Here is a 12,161-nt window from a genome sequence, read left to right on the forward strand (position 1 = left end):
TTTTTCAGGCTCATGAACAAAGAGACCTGACCTTTTTGGAAAGCTTTCTGACCAAGTAGTTTCTGGGCAAATCAACTGTTATATGTTCAAATGCTCCAAGGAATCAACATGGAGTGTTGACAGAGGCACAAAATTGAGAGGGGCTTCCTGGCAAAATGAAGACACTTGTTGCTGCTTCTCAAAGTCATCTTTATTAATTCTGCTCTAATAATTTTTCCTCTTATTTCTACTCCCTGCCCCCAATTTATTGTAGTGGATTTCTTTATTGAAGAGTATTAGTAGAGAGACTTCTAAATAGACTGAATTAGCCAAGGTCTTCATAGGAAGACAGGGAGTAATTGAACACAACTTAGTACAGGGAGTTTTTGTATAGGCACAGGCCATGGTGATATATACAAGATGGTGATATACCCATCCCTATTGTAGTAATAACCAGCCATCAGATTTGTAACCTTGATGGTCTAGTGGAGGGAGCCATTACTGACACTTGGGGAGAGAACAGAGTCTGTAAAGGAGGGCTGTGTAGCAGGAGCAGTGACTTCTAGTGAGGGAATATTACTAATCTAAAACCTGACAGTGTTGGGGCACCTGAGTGGCTCAGTCAGTTAAGCGTCCAACTTGGGCTCAGGTCATGATCTCACGGTTGGTGGGTTGGAACCCCGCATCGGACTCTGTGCTGACTGCTAGCTCAGAGCTTGGAGCCTGCTTTGGATTCTGTGTGTGTGTGTGTGTGTGTGTGTGTGTGTGTGTGTGTGTGTGTGTCTGACCCTCCCCTGTTCATGCTGTCTCTATCTCCCTCTCTCTCTCAAAAACAAACAAACACCTGACAGTGTTGAGGTGGGGGAATGAACACCCTGACCTTCCTTTCCTATTGCTCATTGATCTTTTGCAGGTGATTCTCATTGACTGAACTCAACACCAAACCAAAGGGCAAGCAAGCTTATTGACACAACCAATAAAGTTCAGGTGAAGGGGCACAGGTAAGGGTAGAGAGTGGATTTAGAAGGGCAAAGAGAAAAATATCCAGCACAGAGTGCTACTTAAATTGGAGGAGTCTTAACCATCACAAGACTGGCCCAAGAGGAATATATCTCCATATTCCTGTCTTAAGAAATAAGCTTGCATTTTTGCATAGTGTCCCAAAACACACACACTCTCTCTCTCTCTTTCAGAGGACTGGCTTCCCTGCTTGAGGGAATGCAGTCATCAGATAGCCTCAAGGTGTCAGCTCCATTAGGGTTTGTCTCAGATGCCAAGAGCAGTCTTGCCTGAGGTCAAGTTGTATTTTCTGGGGATAGGCTTAAATTGATACAATTAAATGGTTCAAAACCCTTCTTTTTACATATCTATGACAAAGGGTGACCTATTAAATATTTTCTTAACCTTCACCACTTTTCAGTACCGAAAACCTGTTCCAGGAATGATATTAAACCTTTCTTTTGGATATTTTTACTGGAGCAAGTCTTTCCTCATTTCAATGGCTATAATAAAATGAATTTTCCATATGCTAGAATTATCTTTTTCCCTATTTCTATCAGTGGCATTTTTCAAACTTCTTATATTCTAGATGTTGTTTCTTTAGTTTCCTTGACTTGGAAGAAATATGTCAATGTTTGTTATTTCTTTAGTTTCCTTGACTTGGAAGAAATGTGTCAGTTTATCTTTTTTATTTTTTGGGCTTTTTAAGTTGTTATTTTTATTTATTTATTTAAATATTAAAAAATTTTTTTTATTTATTTCTGAGAGAGAGAGCGTGAGCAGGGGAGGGTCAGAGAGAAAGGGAGACACAGAACTGAAACAGATTCCAGGCTCTGAGCTGTCAGCACAGAGCGGGACGCAGGGCTGGAACCCATGAACGGTGAGATCATGGCCTGAGCCGAAGTGGGACGCTTAGCCGACTGAGCCACCCAGGCGCCCCTTAAGTTTTTATTTTAATTCATGTTAGTTAACATACAGTATTATATTAGTTTCAGATGTGCGATATAGTGATTCAACAATTCCATACATCACCCAGTGCTCATCACAAGTTCACTCCTTAATCCCTGCACCTATTAAATGCATCCTCCACACCCCTCCCTCTGGTAACCATGTCAGTGTTTATCTTGGTACGAAATCCTAGTGAACAAATTTGTGTGCTTCCAAGATTGAAATGGACTAAAATTCCACCCCACTCATTCTGTAATCCCTCATGCAACTCATTCAGAGAAAACCCTATTTGGTCATGGTTCAGTCTGGTCACTGAACATTTCTTAGCATCATTTTATGATCTGCAATAGACACTATATTACCTTGTAATATGAGAAGTCTGAGATAATGAGGACCATTTTGTATTATCTATTCTCCCATTACTTTTCAATCATGCTCATTCCTTTTTCATCTTCCTTAGGGAATTTATGAATTTTCTAATTGATAAATTTCAAAAAGAGTTTTCTGAATTCTTTAATATCACATCTTTTTCCAGGTCTTGTGGTGTACTGATAATGAATCTAAATTTCTTTCATAGTGCTTTAATTTCTTTAAATGCATTCCTTAGTTTTCAATTTTTATTTTATTGCCTAAGTTTTTGTTCATGAATGAAATTGGGAAGTAAATATGAACTGCTTTTAGAGCTTGTATAATCCCTAAGTATATAAAACAATATAACATTTTGGTGCAGAAGACACATTGATTATGTTAAAGAAAACTTTGCTGTGTTTTATAAAATAAGAGGGGGAGTCAATGAAAATGATTTATTAAGAAGAATTTTATATAGATTCAAATATTAAGCAGAAAAAGCAAGGACATTGTAATACCACTAACATAAAGTTTTCAAAATTACAAAGGTGCTCTATGTTGTTTAGTATACATACAAACATACAGTCCATATATACACACTTGAAGTAAATGCATAAAGACATGCTTGATTATGATACATACTGAATTCAAAAATAATTTTAGAATGGGGAGGGTAATAGAATTATGAATGGATATACAGAGATTTTCAGTTGTTTTTGCATTTTTCATCTTTTTCTGTCAAATTTCAATCTGGCTATTTTCTTTTTATGTATCTTCTAGCTTACTAATCCTCTCTGTTGTTTTGTCTAATTTGCTATAAACTGTTTATTGGGTTCTCAATTTCAGTTACTATATTTCCAGTTGTAGAATTTCCATCCACTTATGATAGTTTCCAGCTCTCTGCTGAAATTATCTACCTGTCTAATTTCTGTCAGGAATTGTCTAATTTCTTAGTCCCTGAGAAGGGTCTAAGATTTTATCTCATTTTGAAGCTAACAAGTTAGCACACCACTGTTTCATACATCTTGACAGAAGACACAAGGCTCCTTGGGTCGGAGAAATATGATACTATTAGGCACAGCACAGAAAGATGCCTGTGCTTCATGATTGCATTGATTCCCTGTGCTCTTCAAGTCCCGTATGAAGAACAATTTAGCTGGATTGGGTTTATGTCAATAGCTAAGCATCTCCAAATTAGGAAATACAACTCTTTCATAATAAACTGAAAGCAAATCTTCCATCTTCCCTGGAGGGACACATTATCTTTATTATAGCACATAGAAAGAAAATCTTCCTGTTGCATCAGAGGGAGAAATTATCACTCTTTCAAGGCTGTTTGCTACATAAATATATTTTAAAAGATAGTCCAGAACAAAAGCTGTCAGTAAATTTCCTTGTAAGATAGGAGAAACTCAGGAGACCCATAAAGAATTGTACATTCCAGTAATTTCTTGAACTAAATCACACATTTTAAAACTATTTTGACTCTTTGCATCTTCCATACCTATCCTCTTATCTGTTATTTTCCCTTGGTTTTTAGTCTTTAGCCATTCTGCAGTAGTCATAAAGAGTGATTAAGAATTAATTGTTTTGATATTTTATATCACTGAGGTTTTAGGGTTGCTTGTTACTGCAACATGCCCATCTTAGCAGAGTATTATTTTTATTGTAGTTAATGCTATCATTTTTGGAAGATGCACAATGAGTTCTTCCAGAAACAAAATGGAAGTGTAGAAGACTTAAATTCAGATAGCAAAGTGTCCGCATGGTGCCATGAGTAATACTTCTAGCCCTACTTTCTATTTTCTATTTATTCCTTCTTCAGGAAGGAGGGCATATTTGTTTGATGACATTGGATAAAGCTTTTATAAACTTTCATCTGAGGCCCTTGTCTCCTTTCATAGCACCCCGAGTGAACCTTCTGCCATAAGGTGAAGAAACCCTGCTTGGTGAGTAACCCTTGCACACAAATTGAAGAGGACAGAATGGTCTGAAAGCTAACAAGAAGGATTCTGCTACATGTATGCCATGAATTGTTCCCAACCTCATTAACCTGAAACCTCTTCTCTTGGATAAGACTGAGTGAGGGGATAAGGAGGAAAGCACAAACTAGAAAAGAACTTCTTAATGTTTCAAAGAGAATAGGCCGTTCTGTTTCACAGGGACAGCAAAAACACCCTGGGAGGCAGAAAACATGTATGTTTCTCTCCTTTTACTGCTATAAGTTGCTGGGAGCAAAGACCTATTTTTGTCTAGTGCTCTGCTATGACCGGATATGTGTGTTTAATTCTAGGAGGAAAATGGTAGGAAGCCTATATGTGGCTATAGGCCTAAGTGGATTCTCTAATTCAGTTTACTGGTAACCAAATGTATTTTGATACTTCATCTGTTTATACCTTCTGGTTTTTTTAAAATTTTTTAAATGTTTGATTTATTTCTGAGAGAGAGAGAGAGGGTGAGCAGGGGAGGGTCAGAGAGAGAGGGAAACACAGAATCTGAAACAGTCTCCAGGCTCTGAGCTAGCTGTCAGCACAGAGCCCGATGCTGGGCTTGAACCCACAAACTGTGAGATTATGACCTGAGCCGAAGTCTGCCGCATAACCTCAGCCACCCAGGCACTCCAACCCCCCTCCTTTCTGTTTTTCAACTGGATACACATGGTAGCAGAAAGGGTGTGATTGTCCATCCTCAGTCCCCACATGTAGGTCCATGAAAGGCCAGATTTATGAATCCATCATTTGCTTCTAGTTCTTCCCCATTTAGGGGGCTATTTTGCATATTGTTTCATGGAAACTAATGCAAAGCAACAGGAGAGTAGAAAATAGTGAAGTCAGATTGAGAAGTAGTTACTGAGGATGCTCAACCCTTCGACCAGCTTTATTTATGCTGGGGTTTCTGCAAAATGACAACCACCAGTCCAAGGCCTTCAGAAATTGCTTGTAAGTGATCAACAACACACAAGCTGAATCCACAAATGCCAACAGTCAACTGTGTGCAGGTGCTAGTGGGAGAGTTACACTAGCACAGAAATAACACACGCATTGTAATCTCCTTAACCCACTAATTGAAACTTAAAGGAATTCAGACCAGCACATGGGGTTTACTCTTTTTGCCGAAGGGCTTTTCTCTTCCGAGATTTTCTTTTTCAAGAACCATAGACACTTATTTTATTGCCACTCTATTCTGCTGCACGGTTTTTCCCTGGGCTAAGAATGGAATTACTAACATTGCCTGTTCCATACTCTGAAAATTGCTGTCAGGTGTGAATTATAAATGTTTTATTTGAAGATTTGAGCTCCTTCTCATCAGTCACAAAGGGAATTTTTATGGAATAATACTCGTTGGCACTAAGATAATTCTTTTCATCTTAGACTCTGTAAGTGCTTTGTAAACCTTCTCTCTTTGCGATCTACATTTCAATGAATCTTATCACCCCTCCATCTAGCATCACTGACAGGAGCTTTATACTAACTCCCTCAACCCTTCCAGATCTGCTTTCAGTTCCATATAAGTGGCAAACATTTGAATAATTGTTTCTGGGTCTAAGAGAAAGGAATAAGACAACTTTGATGATCTTCTGGCATATTGTGAATTCAGAATTTAGAAGGGTTGCTAAGGGTAAAATGTGTCCCCTTGAGCTGACAGAGTGAGAGAAAAAGAATGTCAACAACAGATTAAAAACAAGCAAGCAGCCAATTACCCTCCCCCTTCTCCCCTTGCCAAACCCACCAAAACTTTTCTTGATCTTTAAAAGATCACAACTGGGGACTTTAAGGCTTTCCACATTCCCATTTGGGTGTTCAAATTATAACTGTTTTCTAGTCGCTATGTCATAACATGTTTGAGTTGGAAGGAATGGTAAACACCACTCATCATCCAGCCAATCATTCCATAGCGGAAACACTGATGTTCAGAGACATCCATGGATTTATTCAAGATCAAGCACACATTAGTGCAAAGCTGGGTTGCTGGATTGCTTTTTTACTGCTCTTCATTCCGATAACCTCATATCAACAATATTCTATACCCTTTCCCTTCTTTTCTCCTTCTCTTCTTTCTTTTTAGTCTTCACCTTCATTTTCTTCTTCATGTTATAGCTAGATCTTTATCACATGGACTACAGCAGTTTACAAGAATGAGGAAAAAATATATACTAATTAAAACACAACGAATATCTAGAAGAAAAATGGACTAGACTCTTCCTTGTCACTAAGGATGGCTTTAACTTGTACATTCTGTGTCATTTAAACCTTATATTATGTCATAGGGCTTCATCCCACTAAGGATTCTGAGAAACAGGGGTTGTCATGTAAGGATAAAAGCCGAAATGTGTCAAATACCTTGAAATAAGGACTTTAGGAAAACTGGTTTCAGAATATGATAGAAAATAACCACAGAGACCAGACTCTCCAATGAATGGCCATCCTTACCTTTTATTTACCAGTTTTTAACTTCTTAGCTTCAAGCCATCCTTTAGAATTCGGATCATTTAAAAATGTTTTTATTTTTAAAGTCCTGCAGTGGAAGTAAAATTAGATGTTGACAGCTAAGAAGGCAATACGCCAAGGAAATTAACCTGTTGGCTAACGTTTTAAAGGAGATCTGAGGTGTATACTTCTAACTGCCTTTCCTTAGTGGTGTCTTCTTACTCCTGTGTGATATATATAACCCTCAATTACTGGGTAACACCTGTACAACAGAATCATACAATGTTAGTGCTGGCAAGGGACTAAGAGATCCAAAAACCTTCATTTCATTGATGAGATGCAGAAGGGTGAAATGACATATCCAAGGTCACCTTGTAATTCCTTTCTTAAATTTGATTTACTTTGGATATAAAGGTAGATTGTTCTTTACATTCTGGAAAGATGGAATTTCAATATAAGAAGGATCTTTATGGCAATTTGGCCCTGGAGAATTTAAGTAGAGCAGGAAATTTCGAATTATGATTCCCACAACAGTTTTAACTTGGCCACAGTCAGCATGCTCATTAAGGCAGAGTCTCTGGGATTACTACATTAGCATGTTTTCTTTTCTTTTTCGGCTTTTAAAATTTTTAAATTGAATTTTAGGTTCTGTGTATACTTGGTAGCTGCATTCATTTGGGGAAGACAGCTCTTGTCAACCAAACACACTGCCTTAGGAAAAGGGAAAAAGTAACTCTAGGGAGTCAGGCCTGTTTAAACAAAGAGCCATCTTTGGATGTGGGATGCACAAAGCTGAGTCCAGGCAGAGCGCCACCGAGCTGCTTTGCCAAGCTCATTAAATTCTCTCTTGCCTGCCACAATCACCAGTAAGTTAAGAGGGTATTTTGTTGTCCTCACCTCTCTTAGGCAACGGAGCTGTAGGAATTCTCCTCTCTTAAAGTGACAGTATTGTCTATTGTACCACAGTTTGGTTTTCTTCTGATGGCTATGCAGCACTTCTCAGATTATTGTAAATCATTCTAGAAGTTTGGCAGGAGTTAGCATTTACAAAGTCTTTATAAAATCAATTTGAGTGTGGTTAAGTGAAAATATACTGCATCCCACAACAAAATAAAAGTTCAGATAGATTTTTCACTTCTTTTCCTACAATCGTTTAGGAGTTCCCTTTATGGGTCCTTTTTCCCCACCCCAGACAATGGACACAAGAGGAACCACGGGTGTGGAGATGATAGGAATCTTGGCCAAAATCAAGAGGGGAGAAGAAGTCACTAGAAGACTAAAATATGGCATTTAGCACAGTACTCAAAAATATGTTGTAGAATGAATTGGTTCTCAGCATTACATTTCCTAGTGCACTGTGGTTACTTGGTTATTTGTTCACCAGGTCACTCACCTCAGTCCCTCATGTCTTCACTTGCAGATGACCCCACTGAAGTTGACTCTGGCCAACCTGTCTTCAAGCTGAGACACTGGAGTTCTCAATTACCAAGGCAGACCCACGTTCTGTGTCTTTCCACATAGCTTGAACATGCGCTTCAATCAGCATGTTAATTTGGGATGGAGGAGAGCACAGCTCCCTATCTACTTGTTTCTTTTAACATGGACATTTTTAATCAGGCGCCTAATTTGGTCCTGGGGGACCCCACTCTGCTTTAATAATACATGTGACAAAATTTACCTCTTTGCTTTCAAAGTTGTTAATTATGGAGCGCATTTCAAATGAGCTATTGCAGCCAAGAAATCATCCCTTTTGGATGCTTACATACTTTAATGCTGTGAAGAAGCAATAAACATGGAAGGGTTATGAAACACCTCTCCATATGGACAGTGATGCTTTTCAGGGGGCCAGCCAGGGTAGTGGTGAAGACTTTCTGGTGATGGGCTTATATTAAGCTGTATTTCAGGTAATGCCACAGTCTCTACACAACCCAGAGGGCTTAACCTGCTTTCAAAGCAGAGGGAAGAAGAGCAGACAAACACAGATAAGTGGGCTAGGTCATTGATCCCTTTAAGGAAGTAGACTCAACTACAGGGGAAAACAGGTATGTTTTTGTTTGTTTGTTTGTTTGTTTGTTTGTTTGCCTTCTATTGTGAGGGTAGCCAATTGCAGATTGCTCCAGAATTCCAGTGATCTTTGGGGTGTGTTCTCAGACTCACATGTTGTGAATTCGTATGGTCACTAAAACCATTACTTCTTAATAAATTTCTGTGAAATTTGTTATGGGTCCTCTGGTCTTCAGACATACAAATACTGTTTAAATATTGATGCAGTTAAAAAGATTTAAACAATCACCTAAATCACTGTACCTTAAAAGCAATAGAACTCAGACAACCCATTTGCACATGTTAGCCTCAAAAGATGGCTTTTAGTGGCTTCGTTCCAGAGCTTCCTCCATTATTTTCTCATTACCTGAAATGATTACTGGGCTTTGCAAACGACTTTAGGGGCCATGCAAAATATTTATTTTAACCCTCTAGGGGACATTGTCCTAGAAAATATCATTGCTCAAGAGTTGAAGGTATGGAATAGGTCTTCATGAGATGGCCATTTTATGTCATCTACTCAGAGGCATGTTTAGTCTTATACTGGAAGCAAGATAGAAGACAGAGCTAAGAAAAACTTTCCACTTCATTTTATGAGAAAATCCAGGGATATTGTATTTCACAAACCTCAAGCTGGACCTAGATTTACTCAGCATTGCAAAGGCCTTTGGGATATAGTCTGGGTGGACCAGTGCAATGTGATCATGTCTTTGTATTCATCAGCAACCAGGGAAGTAGAAGGTGGATTAATTTTTTAAACACATGGGTGACAATAATTTCACTGCTGGGAACTGACCTAATAAGAGAAATTTTGCCAGTAGAAACTAGGTATTTTGTGGAGTAATAAAACTGTGATAGGAAAAGGTAAAAGCTGATTACCATTTGGCTAGACAAGAAGATGGAGGACCATCCCTCCTGTGCTATATAAGGAAAACTATGGTGACTATAAATGGCTGCTCATGTGGGAGATTCACTTAACATCTTGGACTTCAGTTTCCTATTGGTCAAGTGAGAACTTGGAGAAGATGGTGACAAGGGGCCCTTCTACCTTGAATATGTCTATGGTCTAGGTGGTAAGAAGAGAGAGTAGAGTAACAGAATGCTGCTCAGGGTTTCAGTAAGCTTGGTGGTAGCTGCATCTCTGCTGCTAAATTATTGGTACAACTTTTGATCGTGTGGAACATTTCTAGTTTTTCATAACGTCATACTGAATATTCTTGTACATGACTCTTTTTCTTTGGAATAAATTCCCAAAGCTAGGTCAATAGTAGTCCTTTGTAAGAATGTTATTATATTACCAGAACAAAACCAGCAAATTAAACTCTTAGCAGATATGTGATTTTGCCCATTTTATTACAAGTTATTCAAGATCAATATGATAGCTTTGAATTTGAACTAACAACAAAAGATATGACAATGTATTTATATATATGTAGACCCTCCCCCTTCTCTCTTCTTCTCTGACACTCAATTTTCTGCCTTCATTTACATAATCTCACCCTAGTTATAAGAGCTTTCAGCTTTTGGTAGCTATATATATATAAAACCCCAATCTAATATCTAATATATATAGATATTATATATATATATATATATCCCCACGCTAATCTCTCTATTGTGTAGGGGCTATGTAGAAAGGATCTGGAATATTATATAAATGAAGTCCCTTTTACATTTAATACCAGAGAGGTCTAATGGCTTACCCATTGTTGTGTAGCTCTTCATAAACAAAAGTAGAGTATTCTGGATTGAAGAATGTTCATGAAGAGTTGTCAGAATGGCAAATAAAAACAAGTGATATATGCGGCATTCAAGGAAGTAAGATACTGAGTCATTTTCCTTTTTTCTTTTTCTTTTTAAATAATTATTTATTTATTTAGAGAGAGTGTGTGAGAGTGCACTCTCAAGTGCAGAAGAGAGGCAGAGAGAGAGGGAGAGAAAGAATTCCAAGCAAGCTCTGTACTGTCAGTACAGAGTACGACGTGGGGCTCGAACTCAGGTACTGTGAGATCATAACCTGAGCCAAAATCAAGAGTCAGATGCTGAGCTGACTGAGCCACTCAATGCTCCTCCCTTTTCCTTTTAATCTTTGTGTTCTTTCCTCCCTCCCTCCCTCCCTCTTTCTTTCTTTCTTTCTTTCTTTCTTTCTTTCTTTCTTTCTTTCTTTCTTTCTTTCTTTCTTTCTTTCTTTCTTTCTTTCTTTCTATACATTAGACTTTTAAAGTCCAGCCCTATAATTTAGAATACTCTGGGTAATTTTGTGCAAGTTAATTTATCTCTCAGCTTCTCAATTTTCTCAAATTAGGGAAAAAACACAGCAACAAAAAAAGAAAGCCTTAGATCAAATAAAACTTCAATTTTCTTCTAAAGTCAGCATTCAAGCGTTTTCTCTAGGTCATACCAGTGGTCTGTTAAAAAGGCTGTTTTAAGGAGAGAGTCATTGTGAGCCCAGGAAACATCAAGATTTTCAATTTGTTTGTTTTTATTAATTGCAAACAACAAAAAGATGGCAGAATAAAGGCCTGAGTTTTATTTTCAAAGTCATATAACCAAACCAGGATTTAAATGCAATATTGAAGAATAAAATACCAACCTACTCTATTGAATTTGGACTTGGGTCCTATAGTAGAAATTACCATACTGAATGGAGCAGAGAGTGAGTAAGAGTTGTTCTCAGCAAATGTTGGGATTTCCTCAGCCAAAATGAACTTAAAGATTTTCACACAATTTCAGAAGAGCCTATGATAGAGTGTGAGTGCTTCAGACCAATCACCAGGAAGTCTGATTTTCTTTTCTGGATTTATTCTACAAAAGTGTATTAAGACAGTGACTAATCTCAAGAAGCAGGGTAGTACAAAAGGCAAATATAATCCATAGTAATTATAAAACAATTCAATAGGCAAAATGATCAAAAATAAGATACAAAGGAATAAAGGGATCTCGTCTACACTAGCTTTGGGAGGGCAAGACTAATCAGAGAAGGTTTCCAGGGAAAACAACTTCCCTGGAAGTTGTGGTGATTTGCCAAAGACCACATGGCTAACTAGTAGTAGAGCAAGGACCAGAATCTACATTAAGTCTCTTTCCTGAGCGTTTAAGTTCTAATCCACTTCAAGGAAATGGAAATGGAAGAATCTTAGATGTGCAGTATTCTTTTCTCTACTCTATACAACCTCCTTAAATATGTGTAACATTTGTCTGCTTTTGGTAAAAATAATACAAATATTTCCTGGACAGTAACTGCCCTGTTCTCTTATTGTCAAAACTTTTCTTCCTCTGTCTAACAGTGCCTGTGTTTCGATGGGGTGTTGTCCAGGTGTCTTCTCCTTCTGAAGAGCACTGCAGTGTCCTCATTTTAGGGATTGCATTATATCCCCTTACCCTTTCACACTTAATATATCAGGTGTGACAGTCTGA

Source organism: Hyaena hyaena, unplaced genomic scaffold (genome assembly GCF_003009895.1).
Source record: "Hyaena hyaena isolate Hyena2069 unplaced genomic scaffold, ASM300989v1 scaffold_912, whole genome shotgun sequence".
In the NCBI taxonomy this organism is placed as follows: Eukaryota; Metazoa; Chordata; class Mammalia; order Carnivora; family Hyaenidae; genus Hyaena; species Hyaena hyaena.